General features: G+C 33.8%; 1 long non-coding RNA gene across 1 annotated transcript; it reads right to left on the bottom strand.

The window, feature by feature from the left end:
- Positions 1-27,457, bottom strand: LOC144377524 (uncharacterized). Its single transcript, XR_013438526.1, has 2 exons — positions 27,377-27,457; positions 1-274 (listed from the first exon to the last, which is right to left on the bottom strand). It is a non-coding gene; the product is annotated as an uncharacterized LOC144377524 (long non-coding RNA).
- Between the last annotated feature and the right edge of the window lie 226 nt (positions 27,458-27,683).

Below are 27,683 nucleotides of genomic sequence, written 5' to 3'. Positions count from 1 at the left end.
TGCTTTGTTCTCACTGGAAGGCTTTATTTTAGTTATACATTCTGTACAAAAGGGTGATGAGAGGATGAGGTTGGGAGAGTAGGAAATAAAATCCCTGTTCTTAACTGCTGCTTTGCCACCGGCTCCTCAGTCGCCAACGGCTGGGTGGTTGTGTCAAGCCTGGGTTGATTGCTGCCTGTCTCTGCCAGCTGCTGTGGTGGTGATTTCACATCCTGGACTTCTTGTTGACAGACAGGTACATGCTGCTATTACATACTGTATCTGAGGGGTTTTCCTGCAGAAAGTAAAGAAAGTACATTAGGAGCACACACAGCTTCTGCACCAAACCAACAACTCTTTGGATAATGATACTTGTCATCGGCTTTAAGTAACAACAAGTCATTCAGTTCCTAAATGTTTATATAAATTTTTTTTTCATATAATGGGCCGTTTCCTAGCCCAAGTTCATTTAACTTTACACAACATAGCTACTTCCAACTGGCAGATCTTGAAAACAGCTTCACAACTAATCAAACAGGAACGGTGAACCCAATTTGGCAGGGAATTTAGCAGGAAGGCTGGGGTTATGTCTATAGACACACATAAATGCACACATACGTGTTAATGTTTAACTGTTATTTCTGATGTATGGCATCAAGTGCCAAACCCTGCAATAATATGAGGTATGATTTCATTCGCTCTGCACGTCTCTCTGCCATTTAACTTTTAAAGGCTGATCCGAGAGGCAACTAAGGTCTTTCCTCAGCACTAACCCATCCCTGGGTGAAGGACTAAAGCCCCTACAGAGGCAGGATGCTCACAGCATACCAATGCCAGGTGCAGCTTACTCTACAGGGGACCTCAGAGCACCAGGCAATGGCTGGCTTTCCCTGTTTTTATGAAAATGTCTCTCTGCTCCTGAGAAAAGGAAAGGAAACAATTGCTTCCACCCTACTTCCTACTTTCCTCTTAAGTCTTTGAGTTGGTTTTCATAGGGATATTTTTCAGTGAGGTGATCCTGTTCTTTTGTTTTGAATAGACATTTGTTATATCCTTAGAAAATATTTGTGAATTTTAGAATTTTTCTTTCTCTTTAAGCTTCCTGCACTTCCCCTTAATCCTATAGCTAAAAATAATGGAATATTCGATATGAAGAGTTCTCACAAATCCTTTAAATATTTTAATGCCTTCAGTTTGCAAATGAAGAAATTGTGAACTTGAAAAGTCCAAGTTCACAGTCGTTTCCTGACAAATAAGGATCAAAACAAGGACTCCTGACTCCAAAACTGAAGGGGGTTTTCCCTGAGCACTGCTTCTGGGATGCCTCACAATAAAAGTCATGCAGTTGCTTGGATTCTCTGACTCTTTTATGTGTTTTTAAGGGCAAACTATCCTTCATGTTGATATATTTAATTTAAACAGGGATATATATACACCCAGCAGATATTTAAGAAATGTTTGATGAAATTAAGATAAAGATGAATCAAGCATCTTCTGTACTTCATATGATGAAAAAAAATCACAATACAAAAAAATTCAAGAAACGGAAAACCATCCTATATAAAATAATCTTCTCTGCAAGCCTCCACGTTGAGAATTTATAGCGGGCCTTCTTTGCTTCTCGCTTACCCTTTGAACTCAGAATCACTGTTCAATCCTTCCTCTCCACTTAACTCAGGGGGTGTAAAATTTCAGCATCCCATTTGCAGAGATGGAGGAGTTATGAATAAACAGGGTTTTCAGACAGCACAGCAAGTCCCTGTGACTACTGTGAGTATGGCAAGATGATCCTGTCCTACTCTCTAGAACACACAACTGCCGTAGTTTATAAACATCTGTAGGACCATGGGGTGTTGCTTTTCCTCTATTTACAAATGCTGGATGCAACAGAAAAGCACTTCTAATCCCGCTGCTTTTGTGTGAAACTGTGCAGAAAGATTGCCCGGTATGTGTGAAGTATAAGACAGATTTTTTAATACAACATGGCAGTCAGAAGCGTTCATTTTGTTTAGTCTGTGTGGCATTTGGGGGACATTCCCATCAATGAGACACTGTTCAAATGCAGATTTGTAATACAGTATGTTGCCTTAAATTGGGAGCAAATGTTCATCCTACAAAACCATAAGATTAAAAAGAAAAGACATAAAGACTGGTTTTTAAGAATTGTATTTAAGATATATGAACCAAAAAAAACTATGTAAATAAGTGCAATTATTTTATTAATGTGATTAAAATATTTCCTAGGAAGATATTTCCATAAAGGTTAAAGCAGTATTTGAGAGTTATGACAATTTTAAAGCCCCATATAGTTAGAATATTTTATTTTCTTTAATTGTAGCTTGAACTGCAGATATTTTTTCCTTTAAAAAAAAATCCTAGTCATTACAAAGTAAAAGATGCTAGGCCACTTAATTTCAAACATTTTAATTTCAAAGCCGAAAAGTAGACCAAAATAGAAAATAAATTGAGTTTTAATGAATCATTTCACCAAATAATATAGGCTCTGCCAAGGATGCGTCACGCCCTGGCTTGATAAAGGGAAACTTTGAAATAATCAATATGACTGACATTCAAGGGTACAATCCCTTCGTTTTTGATGTAGTTGAGAAATTTTTGATTGTCAAAAGAACACACTTTATGTGTTTCTAAAAAATAACACACAATACCTTACGGTAACAACCACGAAGCTTATTTCATTTTTATATGCTGTGTTATTAATTTATTATTAATATTAAAAATGCAATAAAACACTAATCAAGGTTCCATTACCAACAAGTCATAATTAAATAAATGCCACATTCTTGATTGTGCTAAGGCCAATTAAATCTAATTTCTCTTCTGTTTCCATACATAGGCTGCAGCTGTATGTGCTATCCAGGGGTAATTAATTGCCACCAACTGCCTCCCTCTAAAAAGGGGAATGTCTGAAATTGGTGGCACAACATGTGAGACCAAACATAGCCTGATACTGTTTAGGATGTTCATGGTTCTTTAATGACCCAGAGTAAATTTTTTCTCTCCACAAACTGCTGTCCATTTTCTCTCTTACATAGAGAACTCTCAGGTCCCTGAGGCTTAAAAATAAGTTTACCATATAGAAAACCACAGGCAAGAAAGGAAGGCTTGCCCCCACTCAGCGCCCCCACAAGAGCTAACTAACCATTTGTGTTCAGTTGATACCAACTCCAGGAGCACAACCTCACCTCGGAAAGCCTATGCCAGGACATAATTTTCATATTTGTTAGAAAATATCTATCTTGTGAGAAGGTATTTGGGGATGGACAGAACCATAATTTTTATTATTTAAGATGAAACTTTGAAAGAATCCTCAACTCAACATAATCATTGTTAAAATATACTCTAAAGGGAAATGTCTGAAACTGTGCACAAGGATGGAGACTACCATGGATATGTTGATCCTTAAAACTGGAAGGAACCACCAGAGGTTAAATACCCAACCCTCCTCTCTTTAGCAGACACTTCCTATCAGATGGAGAATACATTTTTAAAATTTCAGCAAAAGAATATACCTACTACTAATCTGATATTGAATGATCCCATTATAAGAAACATAATACATTTAAATCTCAAGTCATCCTGTTGGGCAGGTTTACTGGAGGGAGAAGAAAACAGGTTTTTTTCCCCCATTGTCTAGGTAAGGTGTGCTTTAAGTAAGGGCACTTAATTCCATCTTACTTTCCTCTTCTGCAAGCTACATAACACAGTCCCTTAACCTTTTCTGTCCGAATTCTCTACACTGCTCTTCATTCGTAGCAATTAGGCTGAAAACAACTTAGGAGCGGAGCAGCACAGGATACAAAGATTGTTTTACATTCCCTAAGCTAGACTGTTGTAATAGTTGCAGCATCTTTCTTGAATTTTAGAAATTCAGTGTGTTTGCTCTCTCGACTGGCTTATTTTCCATGGGGAAAGCAACAAAGATTATTTTCGCACCTACAAAGCATTAGGCACCCCCATCTCATATGTGCAAGCTCAGCTTTCTTGCTCAAGGGTACCTCCCCTTTCTGAACCCCTTTCTCCTTATCCTTGACCATGCCTCTTGATTTACAAAAGTCGCCCTTAATTTGGACGCTAGCCTCTAGGGTCATCCTCAAGGTTGGGGTCAGTTTGTCTCTATTCCATCATTTTGGACATTTATAAAAGTATTGGATGACAAAGGTCCGTGAATAGCCTCTAAGAACTCTCCTAGTTTGAAGCTGATTCACTGATAACCACTCTTCCAACAGACTCTGTATTAACCTCTTCATGCTGGTATTTTATATTTCTTCTGAATTTTCATATTATATGTACCTACTATACCCTTGGCGAAACCCTATGAGGGTATATTCATTATAAGATGCCTGTGTGCATGTTTCTCTGTGGGTACATACAGTAAATTAAGATGTCCTTCTGAGATCAGTAAAGCTGTGCCCTGGAATGCTATAGCATTTAACCACAGGTTTGATCCAACTTCCTTTGTAAATCACCTTGGGCATGTGCTTTCTGAAATATGTATGTGAATTATTGCCTTATTTTCATACTGTGGGTATTGTTTATTATGGAAGGGCCATTAACCCTGTAAGATGCAGATAATCTTCCACTTGCTTGTCTACAGCAGAAGATCATTTACTGTCACACTGATTAAATATATTATGACAGCAGAGCCAGTAATGCGCAAGGTATGGGCACTGGAAGAACATGCTTCATGCACTCTCTGCCTGCTCTCTGCAGAACAGTTTCTGTATCTAATTTGATACTTTTCAAATAAAGAACATCGCATTACCAGGAGCCATTTTACCCTCAATATTCTCACATACATTGGTCTCCAGAGAAAACCCAAGTAAAGGATTTATATAAAAATTGTACTTACAAAGTAACACTCCTGATTAAGTTTATTATTAGTGCCCAGAGTGTGTGTACTCCTGATGCCTGAAACACTGAACTCAAGGTTTCTCCTTTAGTACAAGCAATAAAACAAATCTCAGGCTGACCTTCCCCAAGACAAGCGCTGAAATAATGGTATTCCCCAACTTACTTTCAAACCTCAGCCTACAAGAGAAGCTTGAGTGATACCCAAGGATGCATCCCACAGACACATGTACACGAAGATACATTATAAATTACATTTTCTACATACTGTCTCTATACTCACACAGAAGCTGCTATAATTTAGTTATTTACTATGTACTACTGGTGCTGTAAAATGTCATTTTCTAAGAATACATCCGAGGCTTAAGTCAGCATTTTTATGATATCATCTGCACTGGGAAAACATTAAAGGCTCAATATTTAATAAACATAATAAACATCCCCATGAAACAAATTGTTCATAAACTACCTGTTTAATTTTTCAAGGTTCCTGAACCACATATTTTCTTATTAGTTGTGAGCCTGCTGGGTTGGAGGATAGATAGGGCCTGTCAGGGATAGAATATAATGTAGCGGTTTTATGAATTATTTCTGTGAGGAAAAGCCTATTACAGCTGACAAGAGGGTGATGATATTAGCCCATCATCATTCAGACGGCACCACCCTTCCCCCTTCATCCGTCAGACCCCTTGTATGGGGCTGTAAGCCACACCGTCTTTGCACAGCCAACACAAAGACAAATTTTACTCTTTTTCTGAGTCCATGAAACATTTAGTATTTCATTTTGAATCATGGCAGATGACAGAAACAAATGGCCTAATGAATCTCGCTTATTGTCCCTTGCAAATCTGAAGATGAGCTAAAAGTAAAATCTCTGTTTCCTTTCTTTTTTTTCTCTTTCTTCCCTCTTTTTCCCCCTTTTTTGATGCATTTCTTTTCTCTTGAAAGATCTCAACTGCATTCTAAATAGATGCTGAGGTTATAGAATTATTTTCATAAACAAGTCATTTGATTTGGAAAACAATTGCACGGGGTGAGATGACCCCTTTCTCCACCATCTCTCCATAGTCATCTTCAAAACAACATCCATGTCATCATTTTGTTGCTTCATGAAATATAAATATATAACAGGAAGCAGGAACCTAAGGAAAAAATAACAAGTACATTCTCAATGTATTTTGGGGAAAATGGCAACTATGCTTCAAAGGACAACAAAAAATTACATTCCTTTTTTGTTTGATTCAAAGGAACATTAATTAAATCTGCCTGCATCCTCCACAATTTGCAGGTAGTTTGGCTGGGCTTATAGAGCTTTTGTGGTTACTTTTTCTAGGTGTATTTACTGTAAATACGGCATAGGATTTGTTAGGGACATGTTGGGTGGTGTTAGTTTGGAAAATAATGGAAAAGACTCTGAGAAATGATTCCACTCACCAAAGGCATCAAGCCCTTATTGCCTGTTTGCAAGGCTCCTGGGCAGGGCTGAACACAAGGCGGTGCTGCTCTGGTGGCCTGACAAATGGCACCCATTAGGAGATTTCCCTAATGCTCTTGGCTGCTCTTTTTAAAGTGAAGTTGTGTCCCTGCATTTGCCAGCCCCTCAGCTGCATCAGAGTGCATCACTGCGTGTTCCCCATGTCCCCAGCTCCCAGGCCACCATCCGCATTGTGTGTGCATGTTTTCAATGCATTTTTCATATGCATTTAACTTTGTAAAAATGGGCAGGGTAAAAAGTAGAGTTGTGGCTAAAAATACAAAGAACGGTAGGAGTCCAAAAGAGAAAATGAGAAAAATTCCTCCTCTGGTTCCTCGCATGCCTTGGCCTTTTTTCTTTCTTTTCTCCATGACTCTGTAATGGCTTTTTCACAGCCATTAGAGTTGTCAAGTAAATTTTTCTTAGTTCGAGTATGTACAATTGATCCTGATAGATGTTAATAGCTCCCAAACTAAGGCCGAGTCTGAAGTCAACATACAGGAATAACAATTCTGTGGTTAAAAGGAAAAAAGGAAGTTCGACAATTGATGCCATAATACAAGCCAGAGGCACTCCGGGTCAAATTTCCTCCATTTTTGGAGTAAAAGTTGACCACTGATGCTCATAGGTCATGTAGCATTAATTTACTTAGGTTTAAATAGTTTCATAATATTTTTCTGAAAGATAATATTTGGCAAGGCACCTTTCAAAAAAATTGAAATTTAAATATCTTGGTTTTCTTCAATCCCACAATTTTCTTTCAGAAAGAAAGCACCGCTTGAAAGTTTTATTTGAATGTTAGTGTCACCAAGTTTTCTAACTGAATTTTTGCTTTTTGTCATGATTATGATTAATAACTTTCAGAAATACTGAATCAAAATACTTCTATCACTTTTATTAAACTCTTGAGTTACTGATTTCATAAACAACATTTGCTTTTTCCAAAGAGATAATTCTATAACTAATAGTAATCTACCAGAAGACAAAGAAATTTTTATAATTCAAACATTCCAGAAATTAAAATCAAAGAACATCAGTTTGATTTAGAAGGTTTGGAAATGTGTAGGTCTTATGGTTTGATATTTTCCTGTTCTTTAGTACCCAAATGTCCTTTGGGCTCTCTCTCTTGTCAGTCACTGAGCCCAGACTAAATACTGGTACTGAAGAGAAAAAAAATTAATTGAAAGAACAATTAATACTTTATATGCCTTTATACCTTCTGCATTTTATCAGGCTGCGGAGGGAATATGGTTGATTACAAAATATGTAAACCAATGTACTTTTGAATCTGTTATAAACTAAGTCAAAAAGGAGAACTAAGTTGGGCACAGTGGTGCATACCTGTAATCCCAGGAGCTAGGGAGACTGAGACAGGAGGATCGTGAGTTCAAAGCCAGTTTCAGCAAACATGAGGCACAAAGCAACTCAGTGAGACCCTGTCTCTAAATAAATACAAAATAGGGATGGGGATGTGGCTCAGTGGTCGAGTCCCCCTGAGCCCAATCCTAGGCATTATCCCCACACACACCAAAAAAAAAAAAAAAAAAAAAAAAAGGAGAACTAAAAAGAAGTAAGATAAATAGATAACATTTCCCACATAGACTTGCTTTGTTCCTTAAAAGACTCAATATAAAAGCAATACTCAATGGGATTATGGTGAAACAAAATCTTGGGAGACACAAAGTCAACATCTTCTACTTTCCATCTTACTATGATAAAAGCAAGTATGTTTGTTTCTACTTTGATATAATTTCTAGTTAATCAGTACACATCAATAATACCATCATGTTCTCATGGTATTAAAAGGTATTACCTTAAACATCATAAAAGCTTATGTATGATCAGGAAAAAAGCTAGAATAGTTTTATTAAAAGGTGACAATATTGTGAAATTATCAAGCCACTGAGATTGGATTAAAGAAAACAAGAAATGAGACATAATATTTGTGTATACTTGTTAGAGGAGAAAAGAACATGGGCCAGGTAATAAAAGATGAAACTGCTGTTTTTGTAGGTCAGAAATGGTTGAACATCAGCAATTTCATATGGCTCAACCTAATTAGATACAGCATTTGTATTAAGCCTAAGTTGCACATTTCTTTTAGAAAAAAAGTTCATAAAATTGCTCAATGATATCTCAGTGCCGGATGAGGGGTAGTTATTACTTCCAAAGTCAACATAAAATTTCATTAAAATAATGCAATACCAATAGAGTTCCAGAGAAACCTGGAGAAATTTACTTAACTTCTGGCAGTGTGATTTCACTCAGAAGCTGCCCCCACCACCTCTGGTTTATTCCTTTGCAGTCATTGCTTTCAATTGTTAAATTGTTTAATTACTTAAACTTTATTAATAATTTAATCTTTGATTTTGTATTTTATGAAAAAAAGAACAATGGCAGTTGCACCAAGGACTTGGAAACTCAGTTCCAACTCAGTCCCACCTTTTGCCAGCTCTGGGGATCAGTTCTCAGCCTGCTCCCAATGCCAGCCCCAAAACTGCCCTTCCCATGACCCCTGGTGGGATCCTGGGCATAAATATAGAAAGAGCAAAGCTGTGCTTCTACACTTCATGTATTGTGAGTTCCAGGGCAGGGTCCTGTGTGCCTCTGCGACTCTGCATCCCATAGTTGAGGAGACATGTGAAATAGGTTGATATCACGTGATCATGGGGGAAAAGAAAAACCTTTTTTAAAAATTTCTTTCTTTTCTTTTTTTTCTTTTTTTTAACAGGAGTCCCAATTTTTCATTTTTCACTGGGCCCAGCAAATGATGTAGGCAACCCTATTTAAATGTACTTGTGACACTTTGGAATCTGGCACTGTTTGTGTGTGTGTGTTGAGGGTTGGGGAGTGCTTGTGCAAGGAAAGAAAGGAGACAGGAGATGTGAGCAAGAAAACTATTTTAGGAAAAGCTGTCCAAAGCCCAGAGTAGAAATTACTTTTTGTAATAATAGTGAATGAATTAAAATACCAATATCAGAGAGATGGGAAAAAAGGCAGAAGGGGTTAATATAATGTTAAAGTTCAATTGTGCTTTTTTCTAAGATTATCAGTCTAAGTGCAGAATGTTTCAGCACAAGCTGAGACCTTGTCAGAGGCAGTAAAATAGCTTGTGTGTGCCCCAACAGGAAAACCTGAGAACAAAAACTTCTGTACAATTCCAGATCCTTTGAGTGAGGTAGAGGATAATCAGAAGACTGAGCTCTCACTAATGAAGAAGATTGTCTTCAATATGCCTATATCGCTGTAACTCTTTCTCATGTCATTTTCTACTGAATTCTTTCATTTTCCTAGAAACACGTACTGAGAATGCTAATAAGGCATTCTAAACATATTTTACATAGTGGTTATTACCAGGGAGCATGGTAACTTGGAGTTCTTGTTGAAATAACGCTTCTGTTAAAAAGGTCCTGTGGTTTTCAGTTCATAGATTCAATTCACCCCGTGACTATCTAGAGACTGAATGTTACTTTTTAGTTTCCAGCATGAACTATTGTCAATTTTAGGTTTATTTTTTGTGTACATTTATTTCATCCCTTGAATTGAAATTATATCAGGATTTTTTGATAGATAATATCTTGAGCACAGCATTTACTCACAGTAGGCGTGCAGTAGAGTTGTTGTTCCTAAACTAATTAGGTTGAAATCCAATACATACCCAAGAACTCCTTATCTATAATCCAACTTTTAATCTTTAAATAGTCACCAATCACTGTGCCACTTCTGTATGTGACTTGTTCCATCTATGTAAGATTTTTCTCTTCTCTTTCTGCCCTCTTCTAATCCTTCCAGTTGCTAAAAACTGGAAGCAATGCAACAACCACCTACATGGGGCTTTCCCCACTTGTCTCATGGAGCTACATCTGCCTCTCTGTAGGCTCCTAGCAGACTGAATTTATTTTAGAGAAAAAAAAATCACACTGTGCCACATTTCATCCTGTGGAATCCAACACTAAAGAAAGCCAGTTACTCAATCTCTAAACCCAACCCGCAGCTTAAATAATAAACAACTACTTCATGAAAATAAAAACAACAGATTATTCTAAGAATTCAGAGCTATAAAACAGATAAGATTTAACACAAAATAATATTGTTTACTTATTTGTATTATATACTTATCTGTGAACCAGTTAAAAGTATTATTCCTGGGTTAGTAAATTCTATAGGAAACTAAGAATGAGCCTAAACTCCATAATTTAAAACAAACAACAAAATGAAAGAGCAATTGGTGGCAAAAGTGACCAGAAAACAAGCCCTGAGAATTCTTTTTACACTGGAAAAATAAGTAGAATTATAACAATAGCTGTTTGGAACTGAGGCAAGGATCAACTTCCTTAACATAAATGGAGGCAGCATTCAGGTAGTCTAGAAAATCCGAAATTTTGAAACAGTTAATACTTTGGTTAAAAGTTACTCAGTTATCTTGAATGCCTGACTGCTCTTCAGTCTTCATGACTCAGTTCATTAGCTGTTTTTTTTTTTATTTCACTTTGCATTTTACACTATAATTATGCTGATCTTCATTGAACTGCAAGAATCTTGGGAGCAGGGATGCTATCTTTCTTATTTTTCCCTTTCTCTACGCTGGCACAGTAGCTCCCACAGAGTCAATACATAGTTGTTGAGCAGCTAAACTCTTTTAAAAGATTGTAAATAAAGATGAACATAATTTCTTAGCCCATTTTTATGTTCTGATCTATATAGAGCTGCAATCGAATAATATCAACTAGAAATGGAAGAAAACCAGGCCAAATAATACATATTCCAATTAGTGGGAGATTAATAAAGTAAAAATTGTGTATTTTGTGGAATGTATCAGATCTCCAGAAGGCACAGCCAATATTATAATGAACAATGATATAACAAGCTCAATAAATGAAATATGATATATTTGGTTAACCTCATGTGACCCATCTGTGATCACTAAATTCCCATTCTTCTCTCTCCCTCTGCCTCTGAGAGTAATCAATATGTTAAACTTGGTTAACATTTCCATGCATGTTTTTATACATTCACTACATGTTTGTATCTCTCAGTGCTAACAGTTTTGGGCAAATGTTGAAGGTTAAAGTATCCTTCTCTACATTACTTTTTTCACCAGCATTGTAATTTTAGGGTTATTAATGATACATAATTATTTAAATTGCTATACAGTGTTCTATTTTTTAATATACAATTCTATTTTTAATACTTTTCAGTTTTTTAAAAAATTATAATTAGTGTTAGTCTCAATATTCTTAAATTTGTCTTTACATACAAGTTTCTCTTGTGTATATACTTAAGGCCCTTAATTTTAATATTAATTTATTAATTTTTATTTATAGTTTTTACTTTTTAATCTCTTTTGCTTATTATTCCCTACCTTGAGTTGAATATATGTGATTACTAAAATTTGAAATATTTCTCATTAACATTTAAGCATTTGATTTTTCTGTGATTGAGTCTTGTATATGGTATGTGATAGAAAGCATTTTTAAATATGCAAAACAATTAGTTCTTGTAATATTTAATGAATGTATTTTTTGGTTCTTCACTGATCTCAATGAAAGCCATGATTACAAATGCCTATGTTTCAGTAGATTTCTTGACTGTTTTGTTCTGTTACTTTATTTATGTCTCATAACCAAGACTACTACACTGTTAATAGATTTCCTTATAAGTCTTGCTATTTAATAGGATAAGTCTTCCTGCTTGAAGTTTCTTCTTTACAAAAGTCACAGCAATTCTTAGCCTTTTATTTTTTCTACATAAATTTTAGAATGAGGTTGTTATTTAGATATCTGTGAATAAACTTATTTGGATTTGAAAAGGGATTACTTTGAATTAATACAACAGTTTAGGTATAACCGACAATTTTATAAATATTAATGAACATATATCTCTTTATTTTATACTTGATAATCAATTAAATGCTATATTTTTCTTCCTAAAAGTTTATATGTACATATATATAAAGGTATTATATTAAATATATAAGGTTGTAGATGGACACAATACCTTTATTTTATTTGTTTTTATATTTTATATTTTTTTATGTGGTGCCAGGAATTGAACCCAGTGCCTCATGCATGCCAGGCAAGCACTCTACCACTGAGCCACAACCCCAGCCCCTCTTCCTAAAAGTTTTAACACGTCTTTTTAGATTCATTTTCACATACCTTATAGTTTTTGTAAGTAATATAAAGAATGTTTTTTAAAGGAATACATTCTTATAATTGTCTGTTGTTTACATACAAAACTGCAATGACTTTTGTGTATTAAACTTATATCTAGCAACCTTTGGATAATTTTTCAAATTGCAAGTGAATCAGACACATTTCATTTTGATGACATGACTGACTTAAAGCATCATAGTATTCTTTCACTGCAGAATAATGGAATTTGAAAACTGCACTTTTTGAGACATTTCTGGCTCACAAAAGGTAGAGTTAGTCTCCAACAATCCCTGTCTTCTAAAACAATAAACAACAAAAACAGAAAAGAAAATCATCAAAAATGTCAAAGCTAATGTAAATTGAGAAGTGTGATTATAACATTGTTGAAAAGGATATGGAACAATGGGAATTCTCATATACTGATGCTTGGAAGGCAAGCTACTAATTCCAACATTCAAATTATCCTGGAAAATAATTTAAAATGTTTCCTCAAAAGTGATCCATCAAATATTCCACAATCCAGAAATCCCATTTCTAGGCATAAGCTTGAGATAGTTTTATGTTTAGTAGGAGATGTGCATAAATATTAATAGAAGCATTATTCATAAGAGTGAAAAAACAGAAAAAAATCTCCATCAAGATACAACAGTCGTACAGTTGATTGTTGTATAGCAGTATAAGAAAGAAAGTTATGTACAACAAGAGGGACAAATCTTGAAAGCATAATATAGAATTTAAAATTGCAAGTCTAAGAATATAACAACACAGTTCCAAGTCCACTATTAAGGAACCCAAACCACAAAATTAACAAAATATCCTCAAGCACCCAGTGTTTATGCAGAACCTTATATTTTTAAAAGAGCAATGGAATAACAAAATTTAAAATAATGTTGTCTCTAAAGAATATAAGACAAGAAAGGAACATATGGGTAAATGCAAATTGTTGATAATGTCCTAAATCTTGATCTGAGTGTTGGGTTTAATGAATGTTCACTGTGTCCTTATTCTTTATTAATAACATTTGTATAGCAAAAACATTTTGTATATGCCAAAACTATAATAATATAATAAACATAAAATTAATAAAGACAGAAAAGAATATAAAACATTCATCTTCTCATTTAGCAAAGGCTTATTAAATACTGTTAATGCTATAAAGTACTGCATTTACTAGGAATTAAACAATACTGAGCACCAGTATTAAAGAACACAGAAATATAATCCTGCATTCACAAAACATGCATTTTATTATTTTCAACTAAGTTGACTTAATGAAATAGAGCTTATAAAATTAATTAACACTTATATAGTTACCAAAAAGAGAAATAAAAAGGAGTTAATGATTTTTATCATAAACCAAAAAGTATTTTAAAATCACTAACAATCTGGGCACAAGGAGAATAATGGGCAAGGGCTTAATACACACTACTGGAGTAAATATCTTAACTACAAAAGGGAAAAAGGCATTAAAGGACTACAATAAAGCTAGGAAAAAAACTACAAAATGGATGTAGAAAAACATTACCTATCGATAATTAAATTTAATAGAGAATGACAAAAATCTTCTTAAGGAATCAAATTCTTCTGATATATTCATCTTACCATTTCCATGAAAATTAGAGCTTTGGTTTTTGTGGCCACAGGGTTTGATTTGAAAGGCTAGCTGAGCAAATTATTTTTTTTAGCTGTTTAAAGAATTTATTCTGTATTAAATATTTCACAGAATATGAAAACCAATTGAATTCTTGCCCCTGAACATTCAATACCCTTATGTTAAAACTTTGAAATAATTGTCTTTCAAATTTTGGTGCAGGCAGATATAGACCAAATTATCTTTATCATAAATACTAAAATATTTTCCTGTTTCTTTGGAAACTCCCTGTCAGCCCCCAGCTAGATAAACACTTGTTAATATTCACCATCTACTATCCCACAGTGGAAAACCTGGACATCACCATGTTCAAGGTGTTAATGAATAAGCACTCAGCTAATAACTGTTGAGTTTTCCTACCCATCAGAAAAATTACTAAAGTGGCTACAAAATGTGTTACTCCCAGTTGACAATACTAATGGATCTTTCTAGATAGCAAGGCTGTCCTTCTCCTATGTAAATAGGGGCAATGAAGAGAAAAGAAACACAACCTGGCACAACAATTTTAAGTAACTTAAGCTTTAGATATGAAAACAAAAAAGTAGTGTTTACTATAACCTGAGTAAAAATTTACAAATCTGTTTGGGTTGAATTATAGCATTTATTAGGCTAGACTAAAAAAATATTGGAGCACTAATTCAGGATAGGGTGTTTGACTTTAAATTTTCTAAATTATAATTAGAAAACAAAACAAAACAAAATTCTACTGATCCCAAAGATGCCTGAAAAATGGCAAAACAGACTTCTAAAACTCAGTGGATATGCCATCTTAATGTAGTATTGCTAAAGTTAATAGCAATCATTTTTAAATCTATTAGGGGAATCATATCATTTGGGAATGAATCTAAGGAGATTTCAGAAAATAACTAGAAGTAGATAAACTGGAATCAAGGAATCCTGAACAAGAGGTAACACAATTTTTTTTCATTCATAAAAGAATCGGTAGAGAAGTTGAATATACTGAGAAGAATAGTGCTAAAACACTGCAAAAATTAAAAGGAAAAAAAAAAGGTTGTTGTTTTGACCAAACACTGTTAAACTAAAAATTGAGGCATAAACCACAACAAAGTCAGTTATCAATCATGGTAAGTAGTTCAGGATCACACAGCTTAAAATAAGAGACCACACAAACAAGAGCTCAACACCAGAACCTAATAAAATACTGTATGTTAAGCCTAGTGCCTGGTACATAGCAATCACTCAATAAAAGGATTTAGCATAGAAAAAGTGATGTTATTGTTACTGGCTCAGTTAGAACTGATGATCTTTAAGGTTCGTGTCATCCTCTCTTCTGCATCCTTCTTAAAATGATAAATAAAACATAAGTTATAATATATTTGCCAAGTAGGGCCTGGCTTGTTATAATTAGTTCAGAACTGATGAACTGGAATAAAATAGAGAAAAATAAAAGTAGAATCTACAATCACACAGCATTGTCAAATATTGGATACTTCAATGAAGAAAAAAAAATGTTTGGTAAAATCATCACAAAGCCCCTTTCTGAGAAAAAAAAAATTAAAGGGCAAGTTTTCTACTAGTAATCTACCTTTTATAATAAACTCTCTTCAGATACCTAAGAAATCCTATCTTCCTCCCATATGTTAATATATTCTTTGAATATAAAATCCAAATTAAAAACTAATTCTTAATAGAAAGCTTTTGTTAAAGGCAACATTTTGAAATGCTGTCAGTAACTATCATAAATATTTGAGAAGTTAATATTTTAATCTTCAACTATAGCACAGAAAACACTTTTAGTGACAGACAGTGCTTCATTAATGGAGCTCTGTGTGTCTAATTGCTTTAGGCACAGTGAGCTGCATTATTTTGACACATGACATGCAATTAGTACATGGTCACACGGCTAACGGGAGATTTTACACCTTTTTTCCTTCTACATTCAGAGTGAATAATTAGCATATTTTTTCTGCTTAGAATAATAATCAGAGCCTTAGATCCAGAAATTGCCTAATGAGGTAAAATTCCAGTTGTTGACATTAATACATATGACACATTTTTTCAGTTGTTAAAGTAAACCTTGTGCTACCACTTCATTTACCCTTTCCAAAGTGCCCTCACAAGTCAGGAGTTATGTTGTTCTTGAAAATTGTTGAGAAGAAAGACCCCAGTGATGTTTTATACCATTATTTTACTGCTATTCACACAGTAGGCATGAAATAAATACCACTGACAAATTTTAGAATAGTAACTTTTGGTATCTTCTGTTGTCATTCAAAGATTATCAAGATTCAAAATAGAAATAAATTCTGAAGCTAATATATGTCTATTTGGTGAGTGCTTAGAATTAAAAAGTGGATTATCTTATAATACAAAATTACATCCAAAAGGTTAAAGTTTTCATCAAAGCCATCTTAATTTTGTTTAAAAGCATTTAACATTAATGAAAAAGTCATCCAATATTTCCTGAGAGCAGAAGCCAATTTTATGTGAGGTTAATAAAGCTTAAGTGTCAGGGTCCATCAATTAAAGAGTCCCATCCTGGGTGACACTGTATTTCCTAATCATTTTACTTTCATAATTTTGTATTCTTTTGGCTTGAAAAGTTTTCACCCAAATCATATATGCTTCAGAGCCCTCAAAACCTGGTTCTATCTCTGGAAAAAATGGTCATGCTACATGGACAGAAGTTCTTAAGTCCCCCAATGAAAATAATGCTTTTTAGTGGTTATGAAAATCACAGTGACTTTGAGAAGTTCTATCAACAAATATCATTAATTATTCCAAGTGCCAGTCTTTTGAGACTTTAAATTTCTTCCTACACCACAAAAATCAAAGAATTAAACTTTACTTGCACCCATCCCTTATTAGTACACCTGATACTGTAAAGTTATTAAGGATTTACAACTTAAACTCAGTGATCAAACATTAATCCATTATCATGGAATGTAACATATATCACTTGGAGATATATATAGGACTTAGAGACTAAAAGAAGAGAAAGCGTAACTTACAGGATAAAAGAAAAAACTATAAATACACTGATGAGACTTGAATTACTTCTTTAAAGTAAATTTGTGTGAACTAACATATTTTCAAGATGCACCTAAAGAAATTGTGAAGAATTTCACTGCTGACTTCATTTAATTTATATTAGTTATAATAGTTTTGATTAACCAAGGAATTATAATTTTAAATATTATCTATTAATATATAAGAGAAATTTCATAATTACTATGATGGCCCATAGTGAATGCCTTCTTATTGTTCTGATTGATATGCATGCCTAAAACACCAGGCAAACATTGTATATTTACCATCTGCATGCTGTGATAACTCCATACCAGGTTACCTGTGAAATAAAGGACTACATATATCGAATCATAATAAATCCAAAGACAAATTACAATAGTAATAATAATAGTCATCACTGAGCTTGTATCTATAGACTTTACATAATTTACCTTTAATATTTATGGCATAACCATAGATGAATACTATTCCAATTGTATAGTAAACTGTAACAAACTGTCCTATTCTAATTTTGCTAAGCTGCAGATACATTTACCAGAATTCCCTTCTCCATCTGGTTCCAGGTTAGACCTGGCCACAGGAGGAGTTTGCATGGTATTTGGAACACAAAAGAAGAGCATCAGTGCTAGGCTCAGAAGGCTCTACCAGCTCACCTCTAGCTCCCAATGTAGCTCCTGCTTTGGTTTCTTGGAGACTTGAACTGCTGCATTTGTATCTCATGATAAAGGACGCTGACTTCCTCTGCACTTTGCACACATCATCAAAGTTGGAAACAGAATGTCCCAGCTAGGCCTGGCAGTCTGTTTTGTCCTGGCTTTGCCTCCATTGACATCCAGCTTTCTTTTCAGCTACCAACCTTGCCGACATATAATGACTGTAGGCCCTCCCTCCAAAGCAAAGTGTTCTTGACTAGCTCCCAACCCTATAATAAATCTCTTATTCTATATACTCATGCTTCTCTGATCAGACTTAACTGATCCAGAAATTGAGCTTCAGATAGAAAACCAGGACTCTGATTTCATGTCTTATGATCATGCTACATAAAACAGTATGCTTATGAAGCAAATACAAAAAACAAAACAAAAAGCATTTTGGTTAAAGATCACATGTTCCTTCAAAATTACTATATATAGGCATAAAAGGATACAGTCTAAAGAAGTTAAAATATCTATTTTGACTTATAGTGAGATTATAGATACATTCTTGAAAATTGTGATCAAATATGCAAATGTTTTTCATCGTTATCTTTAATTATTATTGTGTCAGTAGCACTAGCCAGTACACGTAGAAATAAGGTTATAAATTTTTATAATGAGGAGAAAAATAACTGTTGATATAATCTTATTGTATAGTTGGAATCAATTAAAAACAACAACAAAAAATCAGTATTCTAGTTAAGTGTCAGAAAAATCCATTACCTAGTAAGTAATGTAGAAGGTTTAAATTAGGTCTATCTGACTTCACAATGATTTTATAATTCTGGCATAATTTTAATAATATGTATGTTTATGACTTACATAATGTTTTCCACATTCTACATATTTTAAAATATAGGGAAAGATTTGATCATATATAGAGAGATATACTATGTAATGATAAAGGTAAATGTCAAATCTGTTAGTCAGCTTTTCATCACTGTGATAAAACACCTGACAAGAACAAATTAGAGAAGGAAAAGTTCATTTTGGCTCCCAGTTTCATATTCAGTCCATGGTCAGTCAACTCCATCAAATTTGGGCTCAAGATGAGGTAGAACATCATGGTAGATGGGCATGGCAATGAAGCACTGCTCTACTCAAGTAGCCAGATATTAGAGGGAAGGGGCCCAAGGAAGGTGACCTCCTTCCAAGGCATGCCCCCAGTGACCTAACTCTTCCAGACATGCCCCACCTTCCTATAGTTACCACCTACTTTCATCAAAGTTGGAGACAGAATGTCCCAGCTAGGCCTGGCAGTCTGTTTTGTCCTGGCTTTGCCTCCATTGACATCCAGCTTTCTTTTCAGCTACCAACCTTGCTGACATATAATGATTTCAGGCCTTCTCTCAATGCAAAGTGTTCCTGACTTGGATGGACTAATTAGATTATAGCTCTCATAATCAAATAAGTTCACTTCTATATATTCCTTGATTAACACAGGAGCTTTTGGAAGACATCTCATATCCAAAACAAAACATTCTGCTCCTATCTCCCAAAGCTCATGTCCAAATTTAATACAACATGCACTTGGTCCCTCTTGAAGAATTCCATCATAGTCTTAACAATTCCAGCATTTCCCAAAAGTTTAAGTTCAAAATCTCATCTGAAATTCAGATTCCTGGCTGTGAGTCACTGCAATGATCAAAAGCAAGTTACATGTATCCAGGGTATAATGGCACAGAGTAAATATTCCCATTCAAAAAGGGAGAAATAAGGGCATAGAAAAAAGGGATAGGATTAAAAGAAGACCAAAACCTACCTGGGAAAAGAGGTCCGGAAGTTCCACATCTGGCATCTGTGGCATATGGTAGCAAGATGTGATCTTCAAGGACTTGGAAAGCCCCACTTCTTCAGCCTTAATAGTTTCAATACTCATGGCCTCTTTCTCAGCCTGGCTTTCGCCACAGTCAGTAGCTTTCCTTGGCAGACATTTCATGTTACTGACTTCTCTTAATTCCTGGAGTCTCCATTCCAACTTCACCTTCACCTACATAGCTTCATGCATCATTCTCTTAGGGCAGCCAGCAGAGATTTCAATGCTACTACACCTTGCCTAACCCCTCAGATATTTCTTTGAAATCTCACTGGAAGCATCCATGAATCCCTGACTCCAGCATCCTGTATTACTGCAAAACCACAAACACATGGATGATACCAAAGTCTGCCATCAGTTCAAGCAGTAGGACTTTGGACTATATAGCATTTGGACTATGGCTACAATAATCTCTGAATAGTTGGGTATCTGAGCACCTCTGGGTATTCTCACCTCTGGGTATTCTCACCTCTGAATAGTCCTGCATTAACACAGGAATTTGGGGGAACTCCTCATGTCCAAACCATACCCAATTTTTTATAAAGATCAAAGTTTTCCCATGTTAATTTACAAGTGTTTTGTGTTATCAATTAAAATAGTAATGGAGCTTTTGAAACTTAAAAATTGGCCCAATTTTATGCAAGAAAAAAAGAACTGAGAGTATCAAGGACAATAATGACAATTGACAAAGATATTTGACTGTCCCTACCAGAAATTAAAACACATAATTAAACTACAATAATTAAAACAGTGTGAAAAAATATAGGTATATCTGATATATTCATAAATATACAGATCAAGTAAATAAAATTAATCCAGATTAAAACCCTGTAGCTTAAAAATTTTATAAAAGGAACAAAGAAATAGAATTAAAATTTTTTTAGTAAATATTAGGTAAAATCATTAAAAAATTTCAAGAAAAGACTCAAATTGAAATTTATCTTACTCTGAATGCCAAAATACATTTATATGTAGAGTTACAAACATACATATATTATCAAACTATATGAAAAGTAAACCTAGAAGAAAATATTTATAAAACACATATAAAGGGAAGGAAATCTTAAGTTTAGAAACAAGAAAATAAATTGCAAAGGAAAAACAGTGTTAGATTTAATACTATAAAATGTATTATTTATATTTTCTTTGGTAGAAAAAGAGAAATGGAGTGTCATGCATATTATAGCCTCAAGCAAATAGTCATTGCAAATATGCAAAAGACACAAATTGGTATATACAACCAGAGATATGAAAATTGTACTCTATATGTGTAATAAGAGATGTAATGCATTCCACTGTCATATATAAATTAAAAAAATACAAAGATTGCTTTCCATTACATAAATCACCCAAATGCATTCATAAAATAATCCTTTAGAGTCCATAAGAAAATAGTCAAAGGACATCATCAGATAATTCACAAGAGAAACTATAATTAGTGAATAAACATGATGCAAATGTGAGCTCTCATTAATAATCACACAAATGCAAATTTAAAACTAATGACATAATATTCTCATTTATCAAATGAATCATATATGTGGCTGCTATGTATTTTAATAATTTGATCAAAATAATTCTAACTTCAGGAATCCTGACACGATTAAGAGAATTCTATATTCAGAAAATTGTAGGTATAAAAATTTTCACCTCAGCAATATTTTATGGGAGTAAAATAAACCTAAACATTCAGTGTGGCATGAAATAATATATGTATGATCCATTTGGTTCCTTAGATACATTTTCAGGAATAATATGGATTTATTTTAAAAAGTTACTATGAAGATTATATAATCACACAAAAAACACTTTTAAAAATATCAATTTTAAGAGGATAGTAAAACAGATATATAGAAGAAAATATTTATACTTCTGTATATATATTTTATAAATATTATAAATATTTATAAAAATATTTACAATTCTGTATATATCTGTACTATTTTCCTAATTTAAAACACTGTGTTGTACTTGTAATAATAACAATACAGTGTTTTAAATTAGGAAAATAGTACAGGAAAAGAAAGATAAAGAAAGTATATCAAAATATCAACAAAAGAGAAGAAAATCTGCAATTTGCAATTAACTCTAAAATTTATAATATTTTATAATCATATCTTTGCTTTAGTTCCCAGGAATACTATCTTTTACCAAGCATCTATTCAATCTTAGAGTTCAGTGAAACTAATCCAGCATGTCCAATGATTATGATATTCCTTTTTTATTTTGAGAGCTGTAAATTCTACATTGTTTTGTGTTTTGATAAATATTTAGTGAATTACCCCACATTGTATACCTGAACACCTTGTATTCAAGTATTCCACCCCTAATCCTTATGTTATAATTCAGTACTTGAGGGGGTGGGGAGGTGGGCAAAAAAATAATAATTCAGTACTTGTTCAAATATTACTATAATATATACTCAAAATCATATTTTGGACTTATAATTACTTTATTATTATTTCACCTATTCCTTTTCAATATAAAATGGTAAAAATAAGTCAGAATAGACATATAATCAGATTACAAAACTATGTAATATATATGAATAAAAGAATGATTTCTACCTCCTTTGTGAATTGTTACACAAAACAAGTATTTATTAATTTAATGGCTCAAATACTCTGCTTACATTTTTGAGATATTTTAAAAGAACATAATTTCAAAATTTCTTTTACATATAGGCAAATTTTATTTTAAAAATAAACTTATAAAACACTTATCTGAAAGTTTAGATTCTGATTGTTCATTTGACTACATAGGGATCAACAATTATCACATTTTAAAATTTTATTTGAGGGAATTAATCTATTTAGAAAACAAGGACTGAAAAATATTACTCCTGATAATTTTTAAATATAATTCTAATTTTTAAATTCCTGTTATTCATTCAGATGTTACCCAAAGAGTAAAGCCTTTCATAGTAAGTCATGTGACTGAGCTTATCAATTTCTTTTTTTTAAATATTGTTTATGAATTTAGATACAAAAAATCTCCACAAAGTATTAGCAAACCAAATCCTAAAAGATCACACACCATGATCAAGTTGCATTAATCCCAGGGATATAAGGATGGTTTAACATTTGCAAATCAATAAATGAAAAATCAATAAATGTAATATATCACATCAACAGAATGAAAAACAAAAACTATATGATCATCTTAATAGATGAAGGAAAAGCATTCACTAAGATTCAACATCCCTTAATAATAAAATTTCTTAACAAATTAGGGCAGAAGGAGCAAACCTCAGAATATCAAATGCTACATATGACAAACCCACAGCTCATTATCATACAGAATGGGGAAAAGCTTAAAGTGTTCTTCCTCCAAAATCTGGAACAATAAAAGGATATTTACTTGTCCCACTGTTATTCAATATAGAACTGGAAGACTCAGTAAAAGAAACTAAACAAAGGAAAAAAATAAAAGGCATCCAAATCAAAAAGGAGGAAGTTAAATTTTCTATGTTTATAGACGACAAGATTCTACACATAGGAGAACCTAAATACTCCATCAAAATGATAAATTCATTAAAGTAATAAGATACAAAGTTAATGCTCAAAAATATTAGCTTATTGTTTTAAGTGCTGGGGAACAGTAAAATTTTTACACACCAATAACAGACTTCATTAAAGAGAAATTAAGAAAGTAATCCAATTCACAATAGCTACAAATCTAATTAAAAGTAAACTTAACCAAGGAAGTAAAAAAAAAATCTCTATAATTAAAATTATAAAACAATTATGAAAGAAGTTACAAAGGACACACACACAAAATGGAAAGATACCTCATATTTATGAATTGGAAGAATTAAAATTGCTGATATGACTATTCTACCCAAAGTAAACTATGTATTGAATGCAATACTTATCAGACTACCAATGAAATTCCTTCATAGAAATAGGAAAAACAACCCCAAATCATGAAACCATAAAAGATCTGGAATAGCCCAAGTGATCTTGTGCAAAAATGAAACCAAGACAGCTGGAAGAATTACAATATCTGACTTTGAAAACATACCACAAAACTATAGTCATTGAAACAGTATAGTACTGGCATAAAAACTGATACAGAGATGAATGGAACAAAATAGAGAATACATAAATGAATCTACATTCATACAGCCCACTGATTTTGACAGAGGCTCAAAGAACACAAATTGAAGGAAGAGTCTAGTCTCTTCAATAAATGATGCTGATAAAACTGAAATACAGATGCAGAAGAAAGAAACTAGATGCAAACCTGTCACCATATACAAAAATAAACCCCAAATGGATCAAAGACTTAAATGTAAAATCTGAAACTCAAATTACCACGAGAAAACTTAAGGGAAACACTTAAAGACACTGGCATCAGCAAAGATTATTTGGATAGAACCCCAAAAGCCCAGGCAACAGAAAGTAGACAAATAGGATTATATCAAATAAGCTTCTGCACAGCAAAGAAAACAATTGACAGTGTTAAAAGACAACCTAAACAATGGGAAAAATATTTGTAAACTATTCATCTAGTAATTAATATCTAGAAAATATAAGGAACTCCAAAAACTCAATAACAACAAATCTTTCAATTAAAACATGGACTAGAGAGCTGGGTAGGTCCTTCTCAAATGGAGAAATATAAACCAAACACACACACACACACACACACACACACACACACACACACACACAGACACACACACAATGTTCAATATCACTAGCCATCAGAAAATGCAAATTGAAACCACAATGAGATGTCACAAGCTGTTCATGGGTTGCATGTGGGTCACTGCACATGGAAACCTTATGGATAGAGACATCTGGTGTCTGGGAATAACCAGTGGACATTTCCTCTAGTCAATTGCCCAGGGACAATGTGAATCTCTTTTCCATTCTGCCATAGCCCACACAGCACCTGAGATGGATGTAACCAGCCCAAGATGGCAATCAACCTGCTGACTGCAAGACATCACGAAGCAAGACTCCGCCCTTGAAACCCTATCCCTGCCTTTAATGTATGCACTTAAATGAACCATAAATCCATTTTCTCTTTGTCTAGTTCCAGAACCCATGTGGACTAGATCTATCAGGTGCTTTTCATTATGTAAACATATTTCTGAATATCTGTGTTTTGTTACTTATCAATTATCTGAGATTGTAAGTTTTATGGTAGATTGGATTCTTGGGCAGAAAGAATGACCCCTTATTGAGATGCTGATTGTTGTTCCCCTCCCCTGAAAATGAGATATCTATCACCTCTCCTCAGTTAGAATAACTGGTATCAAAAACTACGGATTAGGGTACAGAAGAAAGGAGAACTCTTATATACTTCTATGGAAATGCAAATGAGTAGAGCTACAAAGGAAAACAGTATAGAAATTCTTATGATCCAGCAACCTTACTACAGAGTCTACTAGCCAAAAGAAATGAGATAATTTTATAAAGGACAAACTTGCATAATCATGTTTATTGCAGCATTATTCAAAATAGTCAAGAGATGGAATTAATGAAAGTACCCACCCACTATATGAATGGATAAGCAAAGTGTGTCATTTATATACAATAGAGTATTATTCAGCCACAGAGTGAATGAAATTCTGTATTTGCTGCAATACAATTGGAAGTGGAGGTCATTATGTTAAGTTAAATGAAGCCAGACTCACAAAGACCACCTATCTTCACTCTTGTGGAAACTTCAAAATTAATCTCATAGGACCATGAGTGAAATAGTGGTCAATAGAGACAAGAAGGACAGTGTGGAGGGGGATGAAAAGAAGTTAGATAAGTGGCACCAAAAGAGTTAGGTAGGAGGAGGTTGTTCTAGTTTTCTATAGCGCAGTAGGGTACCTATGGTCTACAACAATCTATGACATACTTCAAAATCAGAAAAGAACACAAAGAAATGACTAATGTTTGAGGAGATGGGAATGCTTATTGCCATGATCTGATCATTACACATTATATACCTATAACAAATTATTATATTATACTTCACAAATATGTACAACTATTTTTAAATGAAAGTGTTTGTTTAAAAGGTCTGAAAATTTCTGGGTCATTTTTTAAAACTTGTAAAATTTGTGAAAAATGTGATTAATTATGGCTTCTGATAGGAAACAATTAAAACATACAGAAATTTGACCTATAATTCAGTTTCAGTAAAATAATAAGAATTATACTTGAAATTCATTTAAAAAGCAAAAGGCTATCAAAATAACATTTCAAGCATTTTGTGCTATCTCCTTTTCATGTTTATTTCATCTCTAACCCCAAGAGGTATATAAGTGCCATTAAAACATTATCAATAAAGCTTACAATTATACACCAGCATACAATAGGAATTCAAATAGTTAAATAAACAAATTTAATTCTCCCCCCCCAATGCTCTGAAATCTCTAGATCTGGTTTATTTCTTTGAACACTCATCTAGCCTCTTTCAAAACCTTCTTCACAATGAAATGCAAATTACTTAAAAAGACAGTCTTACCATACCACATTATCAACTTTAAGCACTTGTTAAGAAGAAGCACAAATAACTATAATCCAAATGGTAGAGCTAGGCCACAAACAGCTAAACTCAATAAACTGAATAGCTTAGAAGTCAGAAATCAATTTGCTCTCCTTTTAAAAAAGAATTCAGTACTTTTAAAAAAAAATTGTTTATTTATTTATTTATTTTTGAGTACCAGGGATTGAACTCAGGGGCACTCGACCACTGAGCTATACCACTAGCCCTATTTTGTATTTTATTAGAGACAGGGTCTCCTTGAATTGCTAGCTAAATTGCTGAAGTGGCTTTGAACTTGCAATCCTCCTGCCTCCGCCTCCCAAGCCCCTGGGATTACAGGCGTGTGCATGGCACCCAGCCAGAATTCAATACTTTAAAATATGAATTTTACTTTGTCAATAAGTAGACTGCTAGCAACAAGAGGAATTAACTTAAGAAAATAAAGAACTATTTCCTCCCAATGTCTCATTTATCAAGTAAACATTATTTTGATTTCTTACCTTATTTAGGTTTTATCATTAGGATGGGACAAAATAGTTCAAGAACAAGATAATCACAATTTCTTTTTACATAAAACTTACACATTAGATATAATGAGAAAATTTCATAAACTCAAATTTCTTAGAAATAAAAAGCCCTACAAAGTAGTATTTAATTTTAATTGTGAGAAATAAACAACAACAGATGTTACATGGGATGCTTCCTCTTACCTCAGAGTTGCAGGAGAAACTCAAAGGCCAAGAGAATGAGTGTTAAATATCCCACATGCTAGAGAGAAGTATGACCATCATTGTAAAACTTGGAAGGAAGTGGCCCTAATGATTCTCACAGCATCAAACTATCACTAACTGGGCTGTGGCTGTGGCTCAGAAGTAGCACACTTGCCTGGCATATGTGAGGCACTGTATTTGAGTCTTAGCACCCCATATTAATAAATAAAATAAAGGTTTATTAACAACTAAAAAAATATTTTAAAAAAAACTATCACCAACTTTCCAGCTCAATGGCAAAGTGAAGAATTCATCAATGCATAAAATTGGAGGACAAAGTATTCAGTCTAGTCTTCCAAGAAAAGTATGAAAAACTAAACCTGCTTGAAAGTATCAAAGGATAATAAGATAATAAAGAGGCTAGGTTTAGGGAAGATAGAACCTCAACAAAGTGAGCTCACTTGGCAACATTTGGAACTACTCTAGGAGTATTGAGTGGATTTTCACATTCCCATTAGTAAATGTCTCTAAATGAAAGACTTACCCCTACTTTTGATGGCTTCTATGGGCTAGAAGAGAAAGATATTCAAGTCCCACCAAGGATATGGTTCTAGTGATCTAGAAAAGAAACAGAGAGGATAAGCCATGAATAGAAAAAGTACCACAGCACTGCAGCTCAGCTCTGAATCAACTTTATTGCTAAAGTTGGCCTATGGTAATTCTATGCTGGTAGTACTGAAACCAAGTTCTTGTCCTGGATCAGTTGCCCAGTTAGACTGGAGTATGGATAGTCACCTGGTTCGTGGCTGTGTGGAGCCCACCATACTGGTGTGGGTCTGAGATGCAGAGAG

Source organism: Ictidomys tridecemlineatus, chromosome 5, assembly GCF_052094955.1.
Source record: "Ictidomys tridecemlineatus isolate mIctTri1 chromosome 5, mIctTri1.hap1, whole genome shotgun sequence".
Taxonomy (NCBI): domain Eukaryota; kingdom Metazoa; phylum Chordata; class Mammalia; order Rodentia; family Sciuridae; genus Ictidomys; species Ictidomys tridecemlineatus.
Note: the sequence above shows the minus strand (reverse complement) of the source record. Positions and strands in the feature narration are given on the sequence as shown.